Genomic DNA, 23,251 nt, shown 5'->3' with positions numbered 1-23,251 from the left:
TAAGGCTGGCCTAGGGCTGGACACAGGCAGAGCTGGGCACGGGAGGTGCTCTGCCAGAGGCAATATCTTCTATTTCTCCTCCATGTTCTCTTCCCGGCCCCTCCCTTTTACAGTTTAGGGGAGCAAGGTTGACCCCAGTGGGCCTTGAAGGGAGGGAGCGCCTCATACCTGATGGGGGTCACCGCCAGGACCCCCGATAATGCTGGTCCCGCCTCCTGGTTGCCCTGGATCGAAGCTGTCCCGAGGCTCCTTCCACGAGGATGTCCTGGCGGCCGCACAGCTTTCCCCACTCCTTTCTGGCCAGCTGCCCACCAGCCCACTCCCTTATGAACTAGGGCTCTGGGGCGGGAGGGGGACTGAATGGGGATTGGCTTGCTGCATAGGCGACTCGGAGAGAGAAAGAAAAATGTAGCCCGCACGGGTCTCGGTTTGGGCGTCTCGGGCTGTTTCCTAGCGCCACCTCGTGGTTGTGTTCGGTGTTGCCACGCCTTCCTGAAAAGGGATGCCGGGGCGGCTGCGGCGGCGGCGGTGGCGGCTGGCACCTCGGCTGGGGTTGGGCCAGTTTGGGCTCTTGCGCTGTGACACTGTGATGAGTCCCCAAGCCTTGTTCCTGTCTTTTGAGGGAAAACCAAGTCTCTGAGGGCCCCTGAGGCCTGTGGCAAGCAGGAAAGGTGGGAAAGGAAGCACCGAGGGGTAAACTGGTCTAGGGAGGCCGGGGTGCAAGCTCAGGAGAAAAAAACACTCCACTATCCACATTATGGCTCAGTTTACCACGGTTGAATCCCACAACTTTTCCAGTTGTTCATCTGTGGCCCGGTGAGGTAATCTCGCGTGGCAATGGCATTGTCCACTCTCTCCTGATTACTGAGGACAGATAGAGCTGGGGCCACAGCCCAGACTCTGTCACATGTCCAGGACTGGGAACCCCGAGTGTGATGGTGGAACAGAGACAAGCTTCCTTGGCCAGCCCTGGTCACCCGTGGACCCTCTGGCTTTAAGGTAGCTTAGGCGTCAGCAATGTAGTGGCTGGTCATTGCCCTGAGACACCTCCAGGCCAGGCAGCCAAGGGCAGCGGGACAGCAGTTGCCTTGGGGCTCTCACCAGCAATGTCCAGGGTTGCTCTGGTCCCCACTGGAGGGTCTGGGAATGAACTTCAGGAGAGGGTGTGGGCATCTATTGGTTTGCTGGCTAAAGTCCCAGCCCTCAGCCTGCTCTTCAGGCTCCCATGGTCCAGGGGCCTCTAGCCCACCTCGCTGGAGTGACTTCTTGCAACTTCTTGCCTTCTTTCCACTTTAGTAGCATTCACCTGTATTCACTGCACACTGGCTTCTGTGACTTCATAGCTTTTGGGCACACTCTTCTCTCCACTCTATTTTCTCCTCAACCCAAAGAAAAACTTAAAAAATTTTATCAGGCTGGATTTGCATATAAATGAATGAAAAAAGGTGGTCTAAGAGCAAACTGAGTGGAAGCCCAAGCTCAGCTGTGAAGGAGAGCAGATGAAGGCCCCAGGAGGGTCAAACGAGCAGAGCGTCTGGCCACAGTCGTCCTGCAGCTTTCCTGAGAGGACAAGAGCCCCTTCTGAAGGTTGGTGAGTAAGGTCATGAATGAGTCCTGAAAACTTGGGGCTCCCTGCAGGTCCATGGGGAGGCCTGCATCTGGGTGTCCAGCAGGAATGGGGAGGGCAGCAGGCTTCCCTGAATCTCTGACTTGCAGGAGGTCAAAGCATAAGGGTCCCAGATGACCCGGGTAGCTGGGCTCAAGGGCCGAGAGGAACCTCACCAGCAGGTGATGGAGAGCAGGCGGGAGTTGTGCCAGGCTGCCTTTTTGAGCACAGCATCTCTTCTACATAGAATCAGCATTTGTTCTCTTATCTAGGAACATATAGACTCTATTTTATTTATTTTAAAAGACAGCAGAGGCATCTCACTGTGGTCTGGCTGTCCTTTGCCCAGCGCCCCACTGTGACCCTGGACTCTCTTTACTCCACCTTTCCCGGAGTCCCTTCCCCTCTGCTTGGGGGACCCTCTTTACTGTACCCCAGGTCGTCCTACTGATGGAACACATCCCCCGCTTTCTGAGAAGGGCTGTGATGGGGGAAACCTTTCAAGACAAGGCAGGGCCGCAGAAGCCTGGATCCTCACACTTGCTTGCTAGTTTGGCTCGCTATGGAATTCTGGGCTGGGAATCACTTTCTTTCAGAATGCTGAAGCCGGGATGCACTGTCTTCTTGCTTTCAATGTTGCTGTTGAGCGGCTGGAAGCCATTCTAGTTTCTGACCCTTTTTAGGAAAAAATGTGGCCTATTTTTTCTTCTTTGGAAGCTGGTAGAATATCTGTGTCTGAAATTTCATGATGTTGGGCTCTGGTGAGGGTTTATTTTTATCTGTTGTATTGGCACCTGTTGGGCCCTTATAGCTTGGAAACGCACATTCTTCAGATCAGAGAGATGTTCTTAATGCTTGTTTAAAAAAAAAAAACAAACAGCTTTATTGAAATACACAATTCACCCACTTAAAGCGTATAATTCGATGACTTTTAGATATTCACAGAGTTGTGCAACAATCACCACAATCAATTTTAGAACATTTTCATTACTCTGAAAAAGAAGCCCTACACCTTTTACCCCTCCTTTATCTCTCCATTTCCCTCACCCCTAGGCAATCACTAATCTACTTTCTGTATTTCTATGGATTTGCTTATTCTGGACATTTCAAGTAAATGGGACCATATGATATGTGATCTTTGTGTCTGGACTCTTTCACATAGTATAATGTTTTCAAGGTTGTGGTATTGTGATTTATACTAAGAAACATATATTTGGTCTCCCATCTGTGGCACAGATCTCTGAAAACTCTTGGAAGTTCCTAAGTGGTGAGAGCGATAAAGGTGTCTTTTGCTGTTAATGAGGTGACTTTTGGACCCCACCTAAGAATGGGGGCTGGTTGTAAGGAGAACCACCATGTGATTGGAGGGTTAGAACATTCAGTCCTCCTTCCCCACCTTGGGGAGGAGAGAGGGGCTGGAGATTGAGTTCAGTCACCAATGGCCAATGATTTAGGGACTCATGCCTCTGTAATAAAGTCTTAAAAACCCTAAAGGACAGGGTTCGAAGAGCTTCCAGGTTGGAGAACGTGTGGAGATTTGGGGAGAGGGGTGAGGACATGAGGGCTTCGCTTCTCTTCCCAAGTCCCCTGCTCTATGTATTTCCTCATCTGCCTGTGGATTCGTATCCTTTAATATCCTTTGCAATAAACTGGTAATCTAGTGAGTAAATGGGTTTCCTGAATTTTTTGAACTGCTCTAGAAAATTTTTTTGGGTGAGGGGAGGTAATTAGGTTTATTTATTTATTTTAATGGTGGTAGTACTGGGGACTGAACGCAGGACCTCATGCATGCTAGGCATGCACTCTACTACTCCCTCCCTGTTCTAGCAAATTAATCAAACCCAAGGAGAGGGTTGTGGGAACCTCTGATTTACAGCGGGTGGGTCTGAAGCTGGGAGTGGGGGAAATTTTGAGGATGAGCCCTCGACCTGGTGAATCTGATGCTGTCTCCAGGTACATGATGTCAGAATTGAGTTATAATAGGACACCCAGCTGCTGTTGGAGAAATGTCCTTGATGATTTGGGGGACTTCCCACCCAACACATTGGAAATTATACTCAGAACCCTTTTAAAGATTCACTCATATTGTAGAGTGTATCAATATTTCATTTCGTCTTATGGCTGAATAATATTCCATTATATGGATATACCATACTTTATTTGTCCCTTTATCAGTTGATGGACATATGAATTGTTTCCACTTTTTGGCTACTGTGATTGAATAATTTCCATCCTCCTGTTTTCTGGTTTCTTCTGCTCTGTCCTTTACACTTCCTATAATTTGGATGTTGACTTTCCTGATTAATTTGTGTAGGAAGAGAAAAAGTTGAAGGACAGCAAGTAGAGAGAAGAGGCAGCCTGCCCTCCGCCATTTGGCAAAGATGTGTGTTTACCTAAAGTGGACACAGGGCCCCCCAGAGCCCTCCACAGGCAAAGGGACCCTGGCAGCACGAGGACCTGGCGTTGGAAGGAGTCATACAGGAAGGCATTCCTTCTGTCAGGTGCCTGGCAGGGGGGAGACCCACCCCTAAGGAAAGCTCACACATGCCCCAGGACAGAGTCACGTCCCCTGGGACATCACAGTCTTGGTGCAACAAAATAGCACCCCTTAGGGGAAAAGACTTGTCCCATTTCCTTCATTCTTCCTCCCCTGATGCACACCTGAAACTCATGCTGCTTGCCGTGCTTTGAGCAATAAAGTCCTTTGTCTCTGACTCAGGGTCCCTACTAACACCATCTGCAGCGGCCCTTTGCCATGCCTTGTGGCTGCTCCAGTGTTTAAAATTTTTTTAAATTGTGGTAAAAAAAAATCCATATAACATAAAAATTATCATCTGAACCATTTCCAGCATCTTTTGACACACCCCCTAAGTTTGGAGAGGGCTGTCTGTCCAAGGAAGAAGGCAGACCCGTGCTTCCCTAGTCTCCTAACTAGAGCACGGGCTGTGACGGGGCTCTGCAGGTCAGACACTAGTGCAGGGAGACAGTGGGCGTGGGGAAGGTGTGCTCGGGCAGACCCGTCCTGGTGAGCGCAGTGGTGAGCCTGGCAGTGGTGAGCCCGGCACTGGCGAGCCCGGCACTGGCTCTCAGGGCTGTGGATGTAAGGGGCTGAGGTTCTGATGCTCAAGCCCCGGGCCAGTGGAGTGATCATGGGCAGCTGAGCTGACCTGGGCTCTCCAGCCCGCAGAGGTTTCACAGGGGCCTGCACTTCGTCCTTTGTTTTCCACTGCATCAGCCGTAAGACTTCCTAATTGTTTACTTGGAACTTTACTTGTGACTTCAGTGTCTTTTATTCTTGGCCAAATTAATTGGTCTTTTCACAGAACCAACTCTTTAAGAAAATTTTATTTATTTATTGAAGTATTTTGTTTGTTTGTTTGTTTTTAATGGAGGTACTGGGGCTTGAACCCAGGACCTTGTATATGTTAAGCATGTGCTCTACCACTAAGCTGTTACACCCTCCATTTATTGGAGTATAGTTGATAGACAATATTATATAAGTTACATGTGTACAGTATAGTGATTCACAGTTTTTGAAGGTTATACTCCATTTATAGTTATTATAGTTATTATTATAAATATATTGGCTATATTCCCTGGGTTGTACAATATACCCTTGTAGCTTGTTTTATACCTAATAATTTGTACCTCTTAATTTCCTCCTTTCTACATTGCCCCTCCCCACTGGTAGCCACTAGTTTGTTCTCTATATCGTCATAGAACCAACTTTTGACCTTGTCCTCTCCCTTGTATGCTGTTTCCTATCTCTTAATTTCTGCTCCTCTCTGTCATGTCCTGAGTGCCTCTTCCCTTGGATTTTTGCGGCTGTTCTTTTTCTAAGTTGGACAGTTAGTGTGTTAATTTTCAGCCCTTCTTTAAGAGCTTAATGCCATGTATTTCTACTCAATGCTTTTACTGTATCCCCCCAAGTTTTGATGTATTTCCACTAATATTTATTTTTAAATATTCAAAAATTACCTTCAATTGTTCGACACGAGCTATTTCGGAGTATTTAAAAAAAACTTTTTGTTATGAAAAAATATCTAAAAGAGGAGAACATATAATGAACTCCTAGGTTACTATCAGCAGAGTCCAGCAGCAATTAGGAACATATGGCCAATCTTTTTTTCATCTAAATTCCCACACGCTCTCCCAACTCCCAAACCTGATTTATTTTCAGAGTATGTTTTAAATTCTCAAAGGTATGGACATTATATATTTATTTATTTTGTTAATGACTAATGATGTAATTCCATTGTGCTCAGAGACTATGTTCTGCATGATACTGAATTAGGATTCCTTTTTTTTTAGTCATTTGTTCCATGATTAGCATGTGATCATTTTTGTGAATATTCCATGTGTGCTTTAGGGTAATACCTATTTGCTAATTTTGCAGGTTTCTATATGTGATTATAGGATCAAGTTATTAATTTCATCATCTAAATATTCTATATCTTTCCTGAATTTGTAAAATCATTTTTTTCTTTCTCTGTATTTTCTCTTTCTGAGATTCTGATAAATGTATATTGATCTTCTTATTCTCTCCACATCTCTTAAAGTCTCTTTCAAACTCTACATTTCCTTGCCTCCCTGAATTGTTTGCCAGGTGATTTTTTTGAATATAGCTTCAGCTCACTAATTCTCTCTGCAGCTGTATCTAATATACCTTTAATAAGGTTTATAATTTCATCCATATTTTTCATTTCTTGAAGTTCCATTTTGAAATCTATCTAATTATGATGTCCTAATTCCCAAAGCAGAAGACCATTTATCTTCTCTAATAATTTCCTTTCTACTTAAACCATCCTGCATGGGTGTGGTTGTTTGCACTAAATATCAAATATGAAGAGCAGTTTTCCCCTGGTGGTGTCTATCCTTTTGTCTGCAAGAAGAGCAGCCCCTTCTTTTGGAGAACTACTTGTTTCTTTCCCAGCCTGATCACATGACTGGTAATCATGGAATTCTGCCTCTCTTCCCTGGGAATTTCTGAATTTGAGTGGGAAGAGAAGCTTCTTCCTCTTCAGGGCAACACCAGAGGATGTGAGCTCAGTGAAGCTGAGGTCATGCTTCCCCCGCACGGGGAGAAAGCTTGCAGAGAATGAAAGCCTGCTGAGAGATCAAAGAAGGTTCAAGAGAGGGTGGAGATTACGTCATTCCTCTATTATCTGTGGTCTGCTGGTGTGAGCCAATACATCCTCCCCGTGCTGCTCAGGTTTTCTGTCTTTTGCAGTCTTGCCCCTTACATGGTGAGATGATGGGTGGTTATTATTTTGTTTTCTGCCTTTCTGTATTTTAAAAGTTTTTTTTTCATCTATATACTTAAAAAAATTTTGAAAAAATCTATTATGAAAAAATACTGCATTCATTTCTTTGGTAAAGCAAATAACTTCGCCTTAATGTTTTTGTAAAATGAGATCTCCATATGTTGGATTTGGCTAAAGCAGGGACCCATGGAGTGGGTGAGGAATCGTGTGTCCATTCTGTTGATGGTTAGTGAGACATACGTTGCCCATGAAAAGCAGCGTGGCCTTTGTTGTGCCACATGTCTGGTGGCCCTGACAGCAGGGGTGGTGGCTTCAGGGCTCCTTGCACCAGTGCCAACCTCTTCCTCTGCCTCACTGGGCAGTAATGTTTTTGAGGGGCTGCCTCAGTCAACTGGTGTCCTCAGCACCCAGCCCTGAACTTGCAAGAAACATCTTGATTAAGTGACTTTGCTGGACCTCAGATTCTGAGTCAGGCATCCCATATGCTGCTTTGACTGGTTCTGATACAAACAAGCTGTGTGGTCTTGAGTAAATCATTTAGCTTCTTTGAGTCTCAGTTTTCTCTTTTGTAAAATGGGCTTAATAATTGGTCCTCCAAGGGGTTGTAAGGATTAGCCACAACATACAGAGTCGACACTCAGTGAGTTACTATTACGGGGGAGAAGGAGGGGGAAATGGCAGGAGCTGACAATCTCGGATTGCGGGAAAGGATGCTGACAGACACCCCTGTTGTCACTTAGGAATCAAAGCTGGGACAAGTAAGTGTTTGGATTCACATTCTAGGGAAAGGAGACACTACTGGGTGGCAGACTGCCCTCCAGCGTCTGTTTAAAAGCCGCTGAACCAGTTTGGCTTCTCTGGACTGCTAACTTCTGCCAGTCACCAGTAGGGATGGTGCATTACTGAACTAAGTAACGGGGGGGAGGGGGGGAGTTACTTCATTTCCCTGTGCCGCAGGTCCCCCGCATGTAAAATGGTGCCCACCTCCCAGGATTGCTGTGAGGATTGAATGAGCTAGTGCATGTAAGAGACAACAGTGAGCAGGACCTAGGTAGCAATATATGTGTCTGCTATTATTATTCTTGTTGTTGTTACCCCAACTCCTACCTACCCCTTAGTTCCCACCTGGGTCTGTATGAACAGGAGCTTAGGAAATCCACAGAAATCAAGGGCCTGGGAGAGGGCCAGCTATGGGGGGAACACTAGGGACTCCTCTCTGAGATGCCTTTGGAAAGGCGAGCCAGGCATCTCATTCCCTGGCTGGACATCTGCTTCCTTGGGTTCAGGCGGATCTTCACCCATGAGCACCTGAGCATGAGAAAGAGGAGTAGACAGGGTGGGGGGCGGAAAAGGCAGGGCCAGGATGAATGAGTCTCCCATGGCCAAGTGGACCCTGAGGGACGGTTAAGGGCCATTTTGCTTGTCTCCCTGGGGGAGTGCTAGCCTCTGGGCAAGGGAACCTTAGCAACAGCAAAGGTGTGGTGGACCCTGGGGTGGGTGCTGAGGGGGTGGAGCGAGCACAGGGCACTGAACAGGCAGGGGACCCTGCCAGCCTACTGTCCCACCCATGAGATGTCAGCCACACAGCAGGGTGACATTGACACATCCAGGGACATGATTCCAGCAGGGGACAGTGAAACTGAGCTCCTCACCTCTCCCCTTCCCTGCAGGCCCATTGTCAGGGGCTGTAACTGGAAGGAGGAGGCAGGGTCCACTGTGAGGTGGAGTTTATGTTGGCAGTGGATGTGACTAAACATTTTTGCATCTGAAAATTACAAGAGCCCTGGGACATGGTGGGAAGGGTTGGAAAAGAGGCCAAAAGCTGGATTTGAGGGCGAAAATCAAAGTGTTTTGTGACAGAGCCCCACTGAGCTGAGCCACTGGGGGACCTGGTGACCCACACAGCCTCCCGGAGGGCAGCCACTCCTTGCTAGGTGGCTGGCTCAGCAAGGGCCCTCGTTGGGGAGCAGCACAAGGAGCCAGGGGTGGGTGGTCCCTGGGGTGGGTGGCCCTGCTCTTACTGGGCACAGCGGGGTGACTGCTGATGTCGAGGGAGCTCTCCTGGGCCGGCAACCCCAGCCAGGAAGTCCTGTCCCAGGACAACCCGCTGGGCCTGGGGCCAGGGCCTCCCTCCCTCCGTAGGGGTCAGGCTCAGGTCAGGCTTGGCTGACAGCAAAGGGTCCTTGGAGACCCAGAGGAGCAAAGCCCCTGGACTTGGAGCGCAGGCAGGAGGCCCCGGCCAGGGCAGAGAGACTAGATGGCGGGTCCCCTGGTGGCCCCGAGCCCAGGCCTGGCTGAGGGCACTGGTCAAGAGGCAGCAGCATGGCCGCCTCAGGCCCCAGGGCTCCAGAGAGAACAAAGCTGGAAGGACCATGGACAACACCTGTGCCTGAGACCGGCTGAGGAGAGCAGGCCAGAGTGAAGGGGCCGGGCTCCCAGAGGGCTCTGGCCGAGCCTGGTCTGTATCCAGGTGCTGCCTGGCTGGCCTGCGGTTTACGGCCTCTTGCTGCATTTCCCTTATCTTTGCTTTTGTAAGTCAGGCCTTTTAGTTTGAACCTCCAGTTTGCTGAGTGAATGAAGGTGGGCTCTTCTCAGGAGCTGTGTACACCTGGTAGAAAAATGTTTCCAAAGACTACCTTCCTGAGCCTCAGTTTCCTCACATGTAAATGGGGTAATAATATTTACCTGAAAGGGTTCTTTGAGGGATAAATGAACTTGTGTAGAGGGTCTAGCACAGTGCCTGGGACACAGCAGGTGCCCAATAAATGGTTGGTGATTATTCTACTTTCCTTCACACCTGCCAGTGTTCCTAGCACCTTTATAAAGAAGGAATGGGTGGAAAGGAGAAATGACCAAAAGGGGTGTTGGAGTGCCCTCTGCTGGCCAAGAGTGTAGTCAGTGGCCAAGTTGGAAACAATTCCAAGGCTTGAAGAGGGCCTGCACCCACCTGTGGAGAAGCTGATCACAGTCCTCCAGGGCCTAGAGTAGGGGCCAGTGGAGGACAGAGCTGTTTCATCCACCATCCTGAGATCCCTCATGGGGAGGAGGGAGCAGCTTCCATCCCTGTAGGGAGGGGTACCCGTGGCTGCCCATGCACATCTGCTTGGGCAGGGACACCCAGCCCCCAGACCTGACACTTGCACTGTGAGGGTCTCCTGGCCGCCAACACTTGCTGAAGTGTGGCTGGAGGAAGAGGACACAGGAGGTGAGGTGGGAGGCTCCACGCAGGCCTATAGCTGCCCCTCTCAGGTTGTCCTTTATAACGATTTAAAAAAATCCGGGACCAACTCAAGGTTATGCACTGCATTTCTGCATTTAGATGTCATCATCTAGGAACACTTTCCATGTATTTTGTCTTTCACAACATTGCCATCCTTGAAGAGTCCAGTTGTCTTGCAGAATATCCTACAATTTGTATTTGTCTGATGGTTTCCTTATGATTTGATTCAGGTTAAAACATTTTTGGTAAGAATACTACCCAGATGGCACTGTAGACTTTGTGCAGCACATCTGGGGCACGTGATGTCAGTGTGTACCTTTATTAGCGATGCTGAGCTGGGTCACCTGGTTAAGGTGCCCTCCCCGTTTTCTCCCTCTCTTAATCTTCACTTGTGAGATGATTTTGAATTTTTCTACAATTTCTTTCCTGATTTTTATTAACTCTCATTTCCTACTTCTCATTTTGGGGTCCATTTCTGTATCATGTTTTAAAATTTCTGATTTAAAGTGTTTTTCTATCTGCGAAAGCTTGTTTAAGGATGTTTAGTGCAGGTTAGAGTCTTGTGTTAGAGTTTTCCTCTTCCTGATGGTGCTTTTCTGGAGGAGAATTTTCATTAGCTGATGTTTTGATTCTCATTTTCTATTTTTTAATTTGTGTGGACATTTTCTGCTTTTTTTCTGTTCATGTTGAAATATCTTCTGTTTCCCTTGACTAGCTATAACAGGCATTTGCAGACAGGATGAGAGGTTTGAGTGACCTACTAGGTTTCTTAGTTCAAGAGCACCCCATTCTATTGGTAGAGTGAAGTGAGGTTTTTAATAAATCAATGATACGATTTTTAAATTTAGCGATTCTTTGTACTCCCTTCTCTCCATTCACATGGAAGCCTCCAAAAGACATCTTCCCCTTCCAAATCACCTTTTCAAGTCAGCCACTCTGGTCGTGCACACTCTCAAACATCTTGCTTTCCGTTCCTGCAGAAGCCAGTGCCCCGCTCCACTGGGAATCAGACCTGTTCTCAGTATTTTCTCACCAGGGTAGGGCTCTCTCCTCTTCCATTCTCTTCTCTTTTTTCTTTTCTCCCTCCTCCACCTCATCCTCTTCCTCTCCTCATCACCTGATAATTTTGTGTCCCCATCCAGACTCTTGCTGTCCTCTACTCTTTTGCATGGAGTCTCCACCCGACCCTCTACTCTGTGGGATCCGGACCTTGTTCTGCCACTTTCAAATGTTTATTCCTCTCCTTGGTTGTAGGTTGAGGTTTGCAGTATTCTGTTTCCTGCTCATGCTGAAGACGGGGAGGGGGCATAGTAGTGTTATTTACACTTCCTTTTGTTCTGAATGCCTTTGGGAGGGTATGTGGAGACATCTAGATTTTGGCAGCTGCCATTATCCTAAAAGAACTTGGGACACAGCTCAGGTCCTCTTGGTAAATGGGCAGTGACCACTGGCAAGTTACCCATGAGTTGTCAAGTCAGTTCCTGTTACTTTATTTTAGTTTTGCTTAAGTTGGCCAGAGTCATCTTGTTGCTTGCAATCAAAGATTCTGAGCTGTAACATCATGTTTTCTGCCACCTGGCTGGAGCTGGGTTGCAGACAGAAGCAGATGTGAGCTGGAGAGAGAAGTGAAGGAGCTTTGGAGCCCTCGTTTCAACCCATTTAGAATTCTGTGTACTTACTGAAATTTTTGCTGAAGTCAAACACACTTTCACAGAGTGGACACACCCATGCTATTAGCATCCAGATGAAGGAAGGAACATAAACCCTGAGAGGACCCCACACATCCCTTTGGGTCACTACTCCCCTCAAGGGTAACCAATGTTCTGACGTCTCTCACTATAGGTTATTGTGATTTGTTTTTATACTTTGTGTGAATGGAATCACATGGAATCACGCAATATGTATACTTGGGTTTGTCTTCTTTTGCTCAATATTATGTCTGTGAGTTTTGCCCACATTGTAGAGATTTAGGATATATTTTGGAGATGGAACAGATAGGACTTGGAGATTCATCATTTGTCCAGTGCCCTTGGGCAAAGCACTTCACTTCTCTGAACTCAGTCCTCTCATCCATAAAATGGGACTGATGATGCTAATACCTAGCTGGTAGTGCTGCAATTTCCTCACTGAACTCCTTCAAAGGGCCTGGACTAGGACAGAGGGAGCTCTTTCCCTCCTCTTGTCTGAAAGAGTTCAGCCATGACTTGGAGCCCTTGGGCTTGGTCGGCCCCAATGTATGAAACACAGGCACCTCTCTCTACTCACACGCCTTCTTCCCCATTGCACTTCCAAATTTGGAAACAGCTCTTTTCCTAGGATACCCCTTACTCCTGCTCTCCACTCTGTCGCCTCGGTCCCCAGTCCTTGGCAGGTGGGAGGAGGTAGCTGTGCTATCAGTAACAATATTATGCGAATGCTGCTGCCTGTTAGAGATAATTTTTCAGGTGTATAAGCTTCCATTCACACAGGCACGCGCAGGGTGTTGAATCCCAGCCCTTGTTAAGCTCTCTGAGCCTCTGTGAAAAGCAGACCATCTCTGTACCTCTCAGGGCTGTGGCGAGAATGACGGGGGTTGCCCAGTGACGAGCCTGCCAACCTTGTGTCCATAATGGCAGCACCGTGGTCTCAGATGCAGCTGCGCTTTGCGTCACAAGATGACCAAGCCTGGGCGCTCCCACGGGTTCTGACTTAATTGGTTTAGGGTGCGTCCAGCCATCGGGAGTTTTAAAGGCTCCCCAGATGACGCTAATGTGTTGTAAATTTGGCAACCAAGGGCCAGGCACAGTGGAAGCACAGTGAATGTAGACATGGGGAGACAGAGGCCTGAGCGAGCTTGGCAGGCGGGAGACCGCAACTTCTTGCATCTGCCGCGCCCCTCTCGTTCCACCTACAGGTCTCCTCACTGCACTCCCAACCCCCTTACTTTGCCTTCCTCCCACCGAGGAGTCCAGGACACCCCTCACCTGCCGCCTCCTGTTCGTCCGGGGTCAACCTAGGTCCCCCTGGACTTGGGGGGTGTCCTCTACTCCCTACCTTTCATCGGCGCAGGTGAACCCTGCTGCGCACGAATCGGAGGGGGCGGTGGCCCAGCTGGGAAACAGCCCTAAAATAGACCCCCCGCCACCCCCGCTGCCTCCTCCCAGAATCTGCTCAGGTGAAAAACAACTGCCTCGATCCGAGTGTCTCTCCGGCTGTTGGAGGAGGGAGGCGCTGAGTCCTGCGGGCCGTGTAGACCCTGGCCTGGGTCTGGCTCAGATGTGCGCGCGGATCCGCCCGGGGACGGGCCAGCGCGTGCAGTAAGGGCACTCGACCACCGAGCGGCGCTGCTGGTCCGCGATGGGGAGCCCTCGCGGCTGCTGGGACTCCGGCCCGGGCTGGCTGGGGAGGGAGGGTCCGCGCTCCCCAGTAGGGAGACTCCTCACGCCCCTTCTCGACCTAGGGCGTCCCGAGAGATAGTCTCACCGCATTTTGGGGCTGGAACGGGGCCGAATGAGCTCTTTATCCTGAGGAGGCCGGGGCAGGGGGCCTGCCCAGCCCGGTGCTACGCACTTCAGCAGGCGCTGGCGGAGAGAGAAGTGGGGCCCTCATCGCCACTCTTCTGATTGTTTTTGTCCCGGATTTCCCACGTGCTTCCTGAGTTCTGAACTTTGGTGGGGGGCGGGGGCGGGGGGAGGGAGGTCAGGACCACGCGTTCATCTAACTTTTCATTTGTGTCCATCCACTCGCCTACCCAGAAAACATTAGTTCCCCACAGGCTCTAAACCAGCTGGACTGAAGAAATGGGAAGTGGGTAACAGATTATCCCTTCCAGTCTAGGGAAGCCAGACCAGTGAACTGGGTGCCCTGGAATTCTGGACCCAGGGTGATGGTTAAGCTGGGCCTGGAAGGATCGGGAAGGGTTTTCTGGGTGAGAAGAGCAGGTGATTCAGCCACAGAAATGAGAGGGAGGATGGAGGGCCCAGGGCCTCCAGCTGGAGGGAGGCAGGAGCTGCATACACAGTCTTATCCGGCTGTCCATCCAGAGGATCCTGGGGAGGGGGGTCCCCTCCTTCGCAATGAGGTTGGAGAGATCAAGTGACCGGGTGTGGCTCCCCAGTGGTGAGTGTTCAGCTGGGGCTGAATGCAGGTATATTAGGCTCAGGTGAAGGAAGCTGGCCTTTAACCACAGAGCACATTAACTAGGAGTATGGGGCCAGGTCAGCCCATGTCAGCTTGCAGTCCTGAGCTGACACTGGCCTCCCAGGAACATGTGGGGTCTTTCATGCCCCTCATTTCTACTTCTGTGCCCCCGAGGTTTCTCCTGCTCTTGGGAGGGGTCTGCCATCAGCTACCCCTTCTGCAGTGTGTAGAAAAAGCCTTTGCCCCCAGGAAGGCAATTCAGGCTCTGCCAGCAGGCAGGGAACACTTGGGACCTAGCCAACGTTTCAGGGCCCAACAGGGCCTGTGACCAACAGGGGTTGGGGTCAGAGAAGCCATGGGCCAAGGGGATAGGGGCTCAGAGCTGGGGCTGTGCAGAATCGGGGCCAGGAACAGAGGTTAGACTAAAATCTGCAGTGAATGTGCTGCGTGGCCCCAGCCTGGTGGCTCCCCCTTTCTGGGCCTCAGTTGCTTATCTGTACCTTGAAGGGGTGGTGCAGATCCCTGAGGTAGGGAGGGCTGAGGGGAGGCTCAGGTATAGGGATGTGGAGGTGGAGCTGGGTGTGTGGGGCGAGTGGGGTGGGATGGGAAGCCCTGGGTCCTCTCGGTAGGGTGTGGCTGCCTGTTAGCACACCCTGATGAGAGACCCCGTCTCCCTACCCAGACCCTCTCTCACCTTGCTCCTGCCTGTCCCCCGTGTCTTCAGTTGTGGGGGCCTCATACCCAACTCCAGCTGGTTGGAGTTCTATTAATATTTCAGTTTGATGAATTAAAGATTCTTTCTACCCTCCTCCTTCTGATGTCCCAGGAGGGAATTAAAAGCACATCTGATCCAATCAAATGCTATTAAAATGCAGCCCACGAGGGTAGGAGCTGGCGGGTGTGGGCTTTTCTTTCCCAGCACCAGTTTGTCCTCTTTGTGGGGTCTGGGTGATGGGCTGGTCTTTGTGGGCACAGGAGGCAGGAGAAAGCTGAGGTGGAGGAGGACAAGTGGTGTTTACATAACTGCTGCTGCCTTAGAGAGGAGCAGACCCCTGAGAATGTGGCTCAGGTCTCCTGGATAACAGGATGGGGAGGCAATGCCACTGTGACCGCAGCCCCGTGACCTGACCGTGACTCCCGCATCAGATGTCTTCCGGGTCAGTCCAGCCGCCCTGGCTCTGCGTGGGGGCTGCTGCAGATAGCTCAGCAGCGGTGAAGATGAAAGCTTTGGAGACAGCACGGGAGGGGTCGATGCTCCTTGAGGCTCCACTAGCAAGAGGTCCTGGGGTCTTCCCCACTTTCTGGCCTGTCATCTGTCTGGGTCCACCTTAGGAGGGAACAGTAACTGGGGCTTCCTTCCAGTGCTGTCCAGGAGGTTCCTAAGGAGGACAAAGGCTGGAGTGTGTGGGGGATTGACCGAAGGGCCAGCCAGGCTGTATGGCCTTTGCCCCAACCCAAGAGCCTGGGGCCCATTTGGAGGACAATCCAAGGCTCCAATCCCAGAGATTTTGCTTATACATGAAAAGCGTTTCTCAGCCCCGTACTTTCCCTTCATCCCTGAAGAGCCCCGAGTGGCAGCAGCATCATGGTCCACATTGGCTGGCTGAGGACACTAAGGCTCCAAGTCGGGGGCGTCATGGGACACATGCCTGCTAGAACAGTGGGTGCTGTGGACAGTGTCTGAGGCCAGGTGCTCTGTGGAGTGTGTGACCAGGGAGGAGTGTGGTGGGGTGCAAGAGAAAGGATCAGAAGGATCTGAAGAGCCTGGAGAAGGCACTGCAGGTGGGGCTCAGTGAAGCAAAGGCATTCCCCTTCCAGGTTGCCACCCCCACACTCCCCGGCCTCCTGCAGGCCTCCTCCTCCTCTCTGTCTCTCTGTTTCTCTGTGTGTGTGGGTCTCTCTCTGTGTCTCTTGGCCAGCTGGACTGTATCCCCTCCTAAGCCTGTCACCTGGCTGCTCCCCTGAAGCCCAGCAGGAGCGGGCTGGCCAGGAGGCCCAGGGCAGTGTGGGAGGGGCTTTAAAATGTTAATTGTATTTTGACATCCTGATTGTGACATCCATCCTAATGACACTTGGCTCATGGCTGGCAGCCCCTGGACACGTGCAGTAAGAGGGATGGTAAGTAGTTTTAAATTGCAGCTGCGGTGACCAGGCTGGAAAATCCTGAGTCTTAAGAAGAAAGAGGGAGGGAGAGGAGAGGAGGAGGAGAGAGTGGAAATCAAGGAGGAGGAGGAGGAAGCCTCCTTCTCTCTGGCAGGTCTCTCATTCATTTGTTTAACAAGCGAACATTTATTGGGCACCTACTGCATGCTTGGTGCACTCTCAGCCCATAGAGGGTCAGATGCTGTGGGCCCCGCTCCCACACCTGGGCTCCCAGCTCTTCCAGATCCTACTCCTCTTTCAGGGTCTAAGGGACACATCCTCTGGGGGCCCTGACATCAGCCGCCCCTCCCTTCCTGGCCATCCATGAGCTTGAGGTCGTTCTGGTGCCTCCCCTGTGCTTCCTTCCTCACATCCCCTCCCTCTAGCAATTTGGTGTTGACTGTCCCCTAAATCCTTACATATCTCATCCCACTCCTGTATCTGTTCCCACACACTTGGGTTTAACAGAGCTGTGTCCAGAATCTGCTCTTTCTTCTCCATCCAGTCTCACTCCTCTTTTCACGTGCCAGGGCAGGTGGGAGGGTGTAGACACAACTGTACTGTGTGTCCTGGAAAGTCTTTGGTTCAAATGGGATGATTAGAGGTGTGTAGGTCCCTGGCCAGATTGTTCATGAATTTAGAAAGATAATACGGTGCAAGTATGATGTACTGTGCAACACTCCTAGGAGGCCTCGGGAAGTATCCCCACAACAAGTACGATGGCTCAGATCCCTGCAGTGAAACAGCATCTCCCATGAGGGAGCTAGGCAGTGACAATGACTCGCTTTCACATCAGGTTTTGCAGCCAAATGAGTTTGCCGAAAATTTGTGGACAAACTGGTTTTCAGAGCCTTTTGGATTTTGGAATTGTGGAAAGGGGATTGCGGCTCTAGCCAACTCATAATTCCAAGCCAGAAGCCCAAGAAAGTTCCAAGGGGTGTAGGAGGATTCCTTGAGGTTGGACCCATACCGGCCTCAAGGGAGGGGGTCACTCACACCTTATCCAGTCTGTAGCAGAGCCCAGCCTGTCCCACAGCCTGGCCAGGAGAATTTCACAGTACCCATGCCCTTGAGATGCAGTATCTCTGTGGGGCAAAGAAGAGGGGCTGGGGTGACCCTGGGAGGCAGACTGGGAATGACTTACCCCAGGATCCTTAACCCACGGCCTCAGCTTCTGACCCCAGCTGTCCTCAACTCCTCTAAGCCTGCAGGGTGACTTATGACTCTCTGGAGAGCCTCGGCCATGCCTTCTCTTGTAGTCAGCTCTTCATCCTAGAAATGTCCTGCCAGGGACAGATACTGTTTAAACAAACTTCCCCATCAGAGACCTTTCCATCTAATGGCCTGGTTTAGGGGAAACCAAAATTGAAACCCATCAGACACCAAGGCTGAGGTGGTGGCTGGGTCAGCTCGATGTGGGGACCATTTATCAGGTGTTTCAGGTGTGCCAGGCTCTCCCCAGGCCCTTGCACCTTCAAGCTCACTCTGACATATTTCAGCAAATTCTAAACTTCAGGATTTTCAAAGACAATTGCCCTCTCCTATTAGGATTCTTTTGAAATGGAGAAGTCATAGAACTCAGCTTGGTGAGTTTGACTTGCCAACCCAGTGGGTTGGAAGGGGCAGGCAGGCCAGCTATTTTCCCTTGCCAGGGAGGCCAGAATAGGAGGAGGAAGAATCTGCTGCAGCAGGAGGGAGTTAGATCCGACCTCAGGAAGAACTTCCAGGTCCAAAAGCTATAAATTATGGATGCAGGACTTTGCATTACTATTTTCTCTAGGATTACTTGCCTCTTTTTCTCCTCCCCTCAAGCCCCCTGTCCCTCAATGCTGAGATAGTATCTCCTTTACTCTGGGTAAGCCCGTGGACATGGGACTGGTGGATTAGAATGTCTACCCCGCTTACCCCACCAGTGTCAGTCAGGTCAGCCTCCTTTAAAGCTTTCAAAATGAGACGCAACCCCAAATCCGAGTATCTTTAGAGAGATCTCAGCCCAGCCCCTTATTTCACTGATGGGGAAACCAGTGCTCAGAGAGTCTCTCCCAGGTCACACAGCCTTAGCACCAAGGACCTGGACTCCTCCTTCCAGCCCTGTGACCCCCAGGAGTCTGAGGAGTGGGATGGCTTTCTGGGGAGCAATTTGGAATTCAGGCCATTGCACCAGCTGGCCTAGGCTGGGGCATCTGCTGTGTGACTCCTTGAGGTCACCTCTGATCACTCTTCTCCCACAGAGGTGGCTCTGTAGCTCCCTTGTTTCCACATGATGCTCCCAGCTCCCCCAGGGTAGGGGACACCAACTGAAGTTCCTGGAGGTGTGTGTGTGTATATGTACATGTGCCTCTATAAATATGTATCTGAATGTGTTGCTATGTCTTTGTGTGTGTGTCTGTATGTGTCTCTGTCTGTTTTTATGATAAGTCAGGTCAGCCACAAGTCAGGAGAAGAAATGTCCCAGCTGGACCAAGGTGGGATTCACAGGTGAGGGCTGGATGGCTGACCACTCTGGGCTGGAGGCCTAGAGACCCGGGATAGCCCAGGATGGCTGCCCAGAAGAGCTAGGCCTCAGGCTGGGAACCTTCAACTGGACGAGTCCACAAATGCAGCCATCTGCCAGCCAACAGTGTTTCTTTTTTTAACCCCTGAAAAATATAGCCTGCCCAGCCTTCTGCCACACAGCTGGTGGGGGCGGGGTATAATTATGGTCAGAGTGAAGGCAACACTGAGGGGCAGGGGGTTGGGAGAGGGGCTGGGTTACTTTTGGCTCTCAATAAGCCATGGCCCACTTATTATCAGTTTCATTCATTCATTCAAGCAAAGGATATTCAACAAAAGGATATTGAGGACTATATTCTGTATTAAAAATCGCAGTGGGTTCCCAAACACAGGACTAGGTGTTGTGCACTCATTATTTCATTCCCTCTTCATGACAGCCTGGCCAGTAGGACCCAGGCATTAGCCCTTGTGGTCCCTTTGAAGGAATCAAAGGCCTCTCATGTTTTAGGCAGACCCAGCCTCAAGACAGGATGTGTCATGTGTCAAGCCTAATGCAGGCTGAACTTGAACATTCCAGCACCCCTCAACTGGGTGGCTTCTTGCACACCATCCTGGCAGCCCTGCTCTGAGCTCAGCATCATGGTCCTCGTTCTATAGGTAGGAAACTGAGAGACCCTGGGCGGGAGGACCCAGGCATGCTCGGGGTTCAGTTTGAACCCAGGCAGGCTGTTCTCAAGGACATCGCCTCTTCGGAGTGACTTGAGTTTCCTGCAAGCCCAGAGCAGTGCACACTTGACTGGGCAGAGGCACCAGACAGCAGGAGCTTTGGTGGCCTTAGCTCATTCATACCTCTATAAAATGTGTTGGGCCGAGGTGTGCATGGCCACGGGTGCACTCTTCAAGGGCAGGGTGATGTGCTGTTCTTTGTGCATTTCTGGGGCTGGGAATGGAGCAGGAACTCAGTCAGTGCTGGCTGCATTAAAAAAAGGCATGAATGAATGCATGATCTAGGCCCTTCCATCAGAGACTTCAGTCTGACTGGGTAAATAAGACATGTATTTGGGGTGATTACACAGGAGAGTTACAAAGAATTAGTGCTTTGCCAACATGTATTCATTCATCAAGCATTCATTGAGCTCACACTCTGGGCCAGGCATGGTGCCAGGCCCTGGATGAACCATGGGGAACAAGATGTGTCCCGGCCTGGCATAATCTGACATTCTGGAGGAGAGGGTGCCTGAGTGTGTCTTTGGGAAGGTACAGGGGCATTGGATAAGGGGCACAGAGGGAGAAAGTGCAGTCCAGTAAGGGGCGGGTCAGACCCTGCTATTCCCAGGCCCCCACAGACATTTCCCTGACCTATAAGAAGGAAAATAGGGGTTGGGCTGGGAGTGGGGGATGCTGAGTACCCCCTAGGCTTGAGCACAGTGGAGCACAGGGTGTCACTCTGCAGGTCAGCCAGGATGACTGAGGTATGATATGGGGTAGGGAGGCCATTGGCCAGCCACACTCCCCTCAGCTCCCTGGCACTGTGCTGAGCACCCTCCCCTGGACAAGGACAATCACACGTCACAGCTCTAATTGAAGACGCTTCTGCAGTCTGGGATGAGATGCTCTTGCAATCCTAAGAGGGCTGCAAGTCTCCCTCCCTCTCTTCCTCCCCAGCCTGTCTCTAAGGCCAGCCCATCTCCCAGGATTCTTCACAGCTCCCCTCTGGGAAGGAGAAGCGCTGGGGCTCCAGCTTCTCCTTGCAGAGGGAGTCTTCCCCAGGCTCCCTCCAGCCTGCTAGCCAGGCCACCTGTTACACTTTGCAAACCAGTGCTGGAGGGAGACCAGTGGGCTGTTGGCCATGGGCTGGGGGTTCCTCTAGCCTGGTGGAGTTCTGGGGTGGAGGGGGTCTCATTGGAAACGGACCCCTTGACAGGCTGTGTGACCAGGGGCAAGTCCAATCCCCTCATTGGACCTCTCCCCACCATTCCTCACGCGCCCCCCCCCCCCCCCCCCGCTCGACCCCCGTATGCTCAAACCAGGAACAGTGGGGTATGCAAATGAACATGCCACATGAGGGCACACGCCCCTTGTGCTGTGCGGCTGTGTGAGAAGCAGGTCTACGGATAGGGGTCCTAGTGACGCACTGGGGGTGGGGGGAGTGATGGGGAGGCGTGCGACCCCTTGGCATCACGTGTTTCGCTGTACTTCTCAGGGTATGTGTCGGGAGGCTGTGTTCCTTGACCCTCGACCTTTGGGGTCAGGAGGGGTGCACGGCCCTGTCCTGGAGCCGAGCAGCAGACATCCGCCCATGGGGAGGGGTAGAAGGGGGCTTCCAGGAGAGGGCGCCGGTGGGGCGTGGCGGGAGGGGGAGCAGAAGGTGGGTCGGGACGGGTGCGGAGGGGTGGCGGGGCGCTTGGGCGAGCGCCAGTCTTCCGGCAGTGGAGGTGCGGGGTCGGGGGTGGGCTCCCAGGTGCTCTCTTTTTAAACGGCCGGCGGAAGCCGCGCACTCGGCGGCACTTGCCGCACAAACTTGGCGGCCCGGCTCCCGCCTTCCCGAGTGCGGCAGCGGCAGTGGGCGCTGGGGCTGAGCGGCTGCGGTCCCCTCGCCCCCTCGTGCTCCTGGCTCCCGCCCCCTCCCGCAGCCTCCCCTCTCCGCGTCTTCCTCGCTCTCCTTGTCTCTCGCTCCCTCTCTCGCTCGCTCTCTTGCTCGCTCTCATTTTTTCCTGCTGCCGTGCGGCTGCCGCGGCGCCTCCGGGCGCCCGCATCTCGGCCGGCTGCGCTCCCTGCTCGGCTCCCGCTCCACTCCCTTCCCAGCCCGGAGCCCTCGGCGGGATTCCGTGCCCCGGAGCCGCCTCCTCGCTCCTTCCGGCTCGGACGCCGGACTCCGCGGCTGTCGGAGCAGGACTGGCCGCTGCTCCATAGCTCGCTGGCTCGCTCTTGCCGGAGCAGCAGCCGACCGCCGCGCGCTTGGCGGCGGCTCCGGCCGGGCGGCAGTCAGCTCATCTCCGCTGCGTCCCGGACTCCGGGCGGCTCCGCGCCCTGCTCGGTCCGCAGCGTCAGCGCCGCCCGCCGCGGCCCGGGTTCCAGGCACCGCGAGAAGCAAGCCGCCGGCCGCCGCCTCCCCGCGCCCCCAGGGCGGGCGGGAGCGCCACCGACCCCTCTCCGGCGCGCGGTGAGTTGTGGCCCGGGGGGAACGGGCAGAGGGGACCGTGCCCTTCGGCCTCTGGGGCTCGGGCTGTGGCGGGGACTCCGGGGCTCGGGGAGGTGGTCTCTTACGAGCCCCCTCGCTCAGGGCTGCCCAGAAGAAGGCCGGCGGACCGGAGCCCTCGGGGCTGGAGGGCGCAGGACTCGGACTAGAGGGTCTCCCCTCGGGGCTGGGGCCGGGTCTCCCAACGCCCCGCTGGAGGGAGTAGGGCAGCGGCTCTTTTGCGGGCCTGGGGGAAATTGTCTCTGTGCTAGGGGTTATGTCGGGTTCCACTGGATTGAGGGGTTGTGCCCGAGATCAGGTGGGGGCGGCCGTATCAGTGCGCCCCTTCTGCGGAAAGCAGGGCGGGCGGGGGCGCAGGGCGTTATTTGCACCCCTTCCCTGTCGTCTCCCGGCGGGAGGGCAGCGTCAGCCTAGCGCGCCTCAGCTCCTTTCCCCCGCACCGACACAGCGTCCCGTTCCCGTGGCCGCCCCAGCGGCGCCTTCGCCACCGGCCGGATCTCGGCTCCTGCTTGCTCTTGGCCAAGGCAGGTTGGGATGGGGCTCCAGGGTCTGGGGTCTCCCCATATATCCGGGACTTAAGGGTCAGGTGCTCCTTGGACACTCGGGACCAACCCTCTCCGGAACCCTGATGAACCTGTGTTTCTACTGGCGATCGGCTGGGCTGTGTGTGTGTGTGTGTGTGTGTGTGTGTGTGTGTGTGTGTGTTGGGGGTTCCTTCTGGGGTCGGGTTTCCTCGGCGCCCGGGAGCTGGAAGCGCCCCCTCCCCACGCGGGGGTGGGGCTGGGAGGTGGAGGCCCCTACTGCGAGAGGCGCCCCCGCACCGGGGTGGTAGGAGGCTGTTTGTGCTGAAATGGGGTAGCAGTGGCAGCGGCGGCGGGGAGTCCTGAGGCCCAAACGTAAGAGCGCCCCTTCCTCCAGGCCATGAGTGACACCCCCACCTTCAGACTTTCGATCCTTTTTGGAGGAGGCTCCTTGCTTCTTTCCCTACTCTAGTCACCATCCCTGCCCCTGGTGCGGGAGAAAGCTGCTTTACAGGACTGAGCTGGGTTTGCTTAATGGGATGCCCAAAGCCACGTGTCTGTGGAAGCGTGGTTAGTCTGTCTGCCCCTCTGTCAGTCTGGCAGAAAGCCCTGGGTGGTGGTGGAGGGAGGAGTGTGTGTGTTTGTGTTCCATCCTAGTCCCTCCCCTCCTCCATTATGGGGTGACAG

The 23,251-nt window shown here is 52.5% G+C and overlaps 1 protein-coding gene across 3 annotated transcripts in view; it reads left to right on the top strand.

Annotated features, from left to right (window-relative positions):
• Window positions 1-21,899: 21,899 nt before the first annotated feature.
• The window catches only part of GRM4 (glutamate metabotropic receptor 4), a 103,873-nt gene continuing 102,521 nt past the window's right edge, over window positions 21,900-23,251 (top strand). For all 3 annotated transcript variants that reach the window (XM_031434909.2, XM_031434907.2, XM_031434906.2), the window contains exon 1: window positions 21,900-22,007. The gene's annotated coding sequence lies outside the window, so the exon portion shown is untranslated. The remainder of the gene's footprint in view (window positions 22,008-23,251) is intronic.

Source organism: Camelus dromedarius, chromosome 19 (genome assembly GCF_036321535.1).
Source record: "Camelus dromedarius isolate mCamDro1 chromosome 19, mCamDro1.pat, whole genome shotgun sequence".
Classification (NCBI taxonomy): domain Eukaryota; kingdom Metazoa; phylum Chordata; class Mammalia; order Artiodactyla; family Camelidae; genus Camelus; species Camelus dromedarius.
The sequence above is the reverse complement of the archived record's forward strand: the minus strand, read 5'-3'. Positions and strand labels throughout refer to the sequence as shown.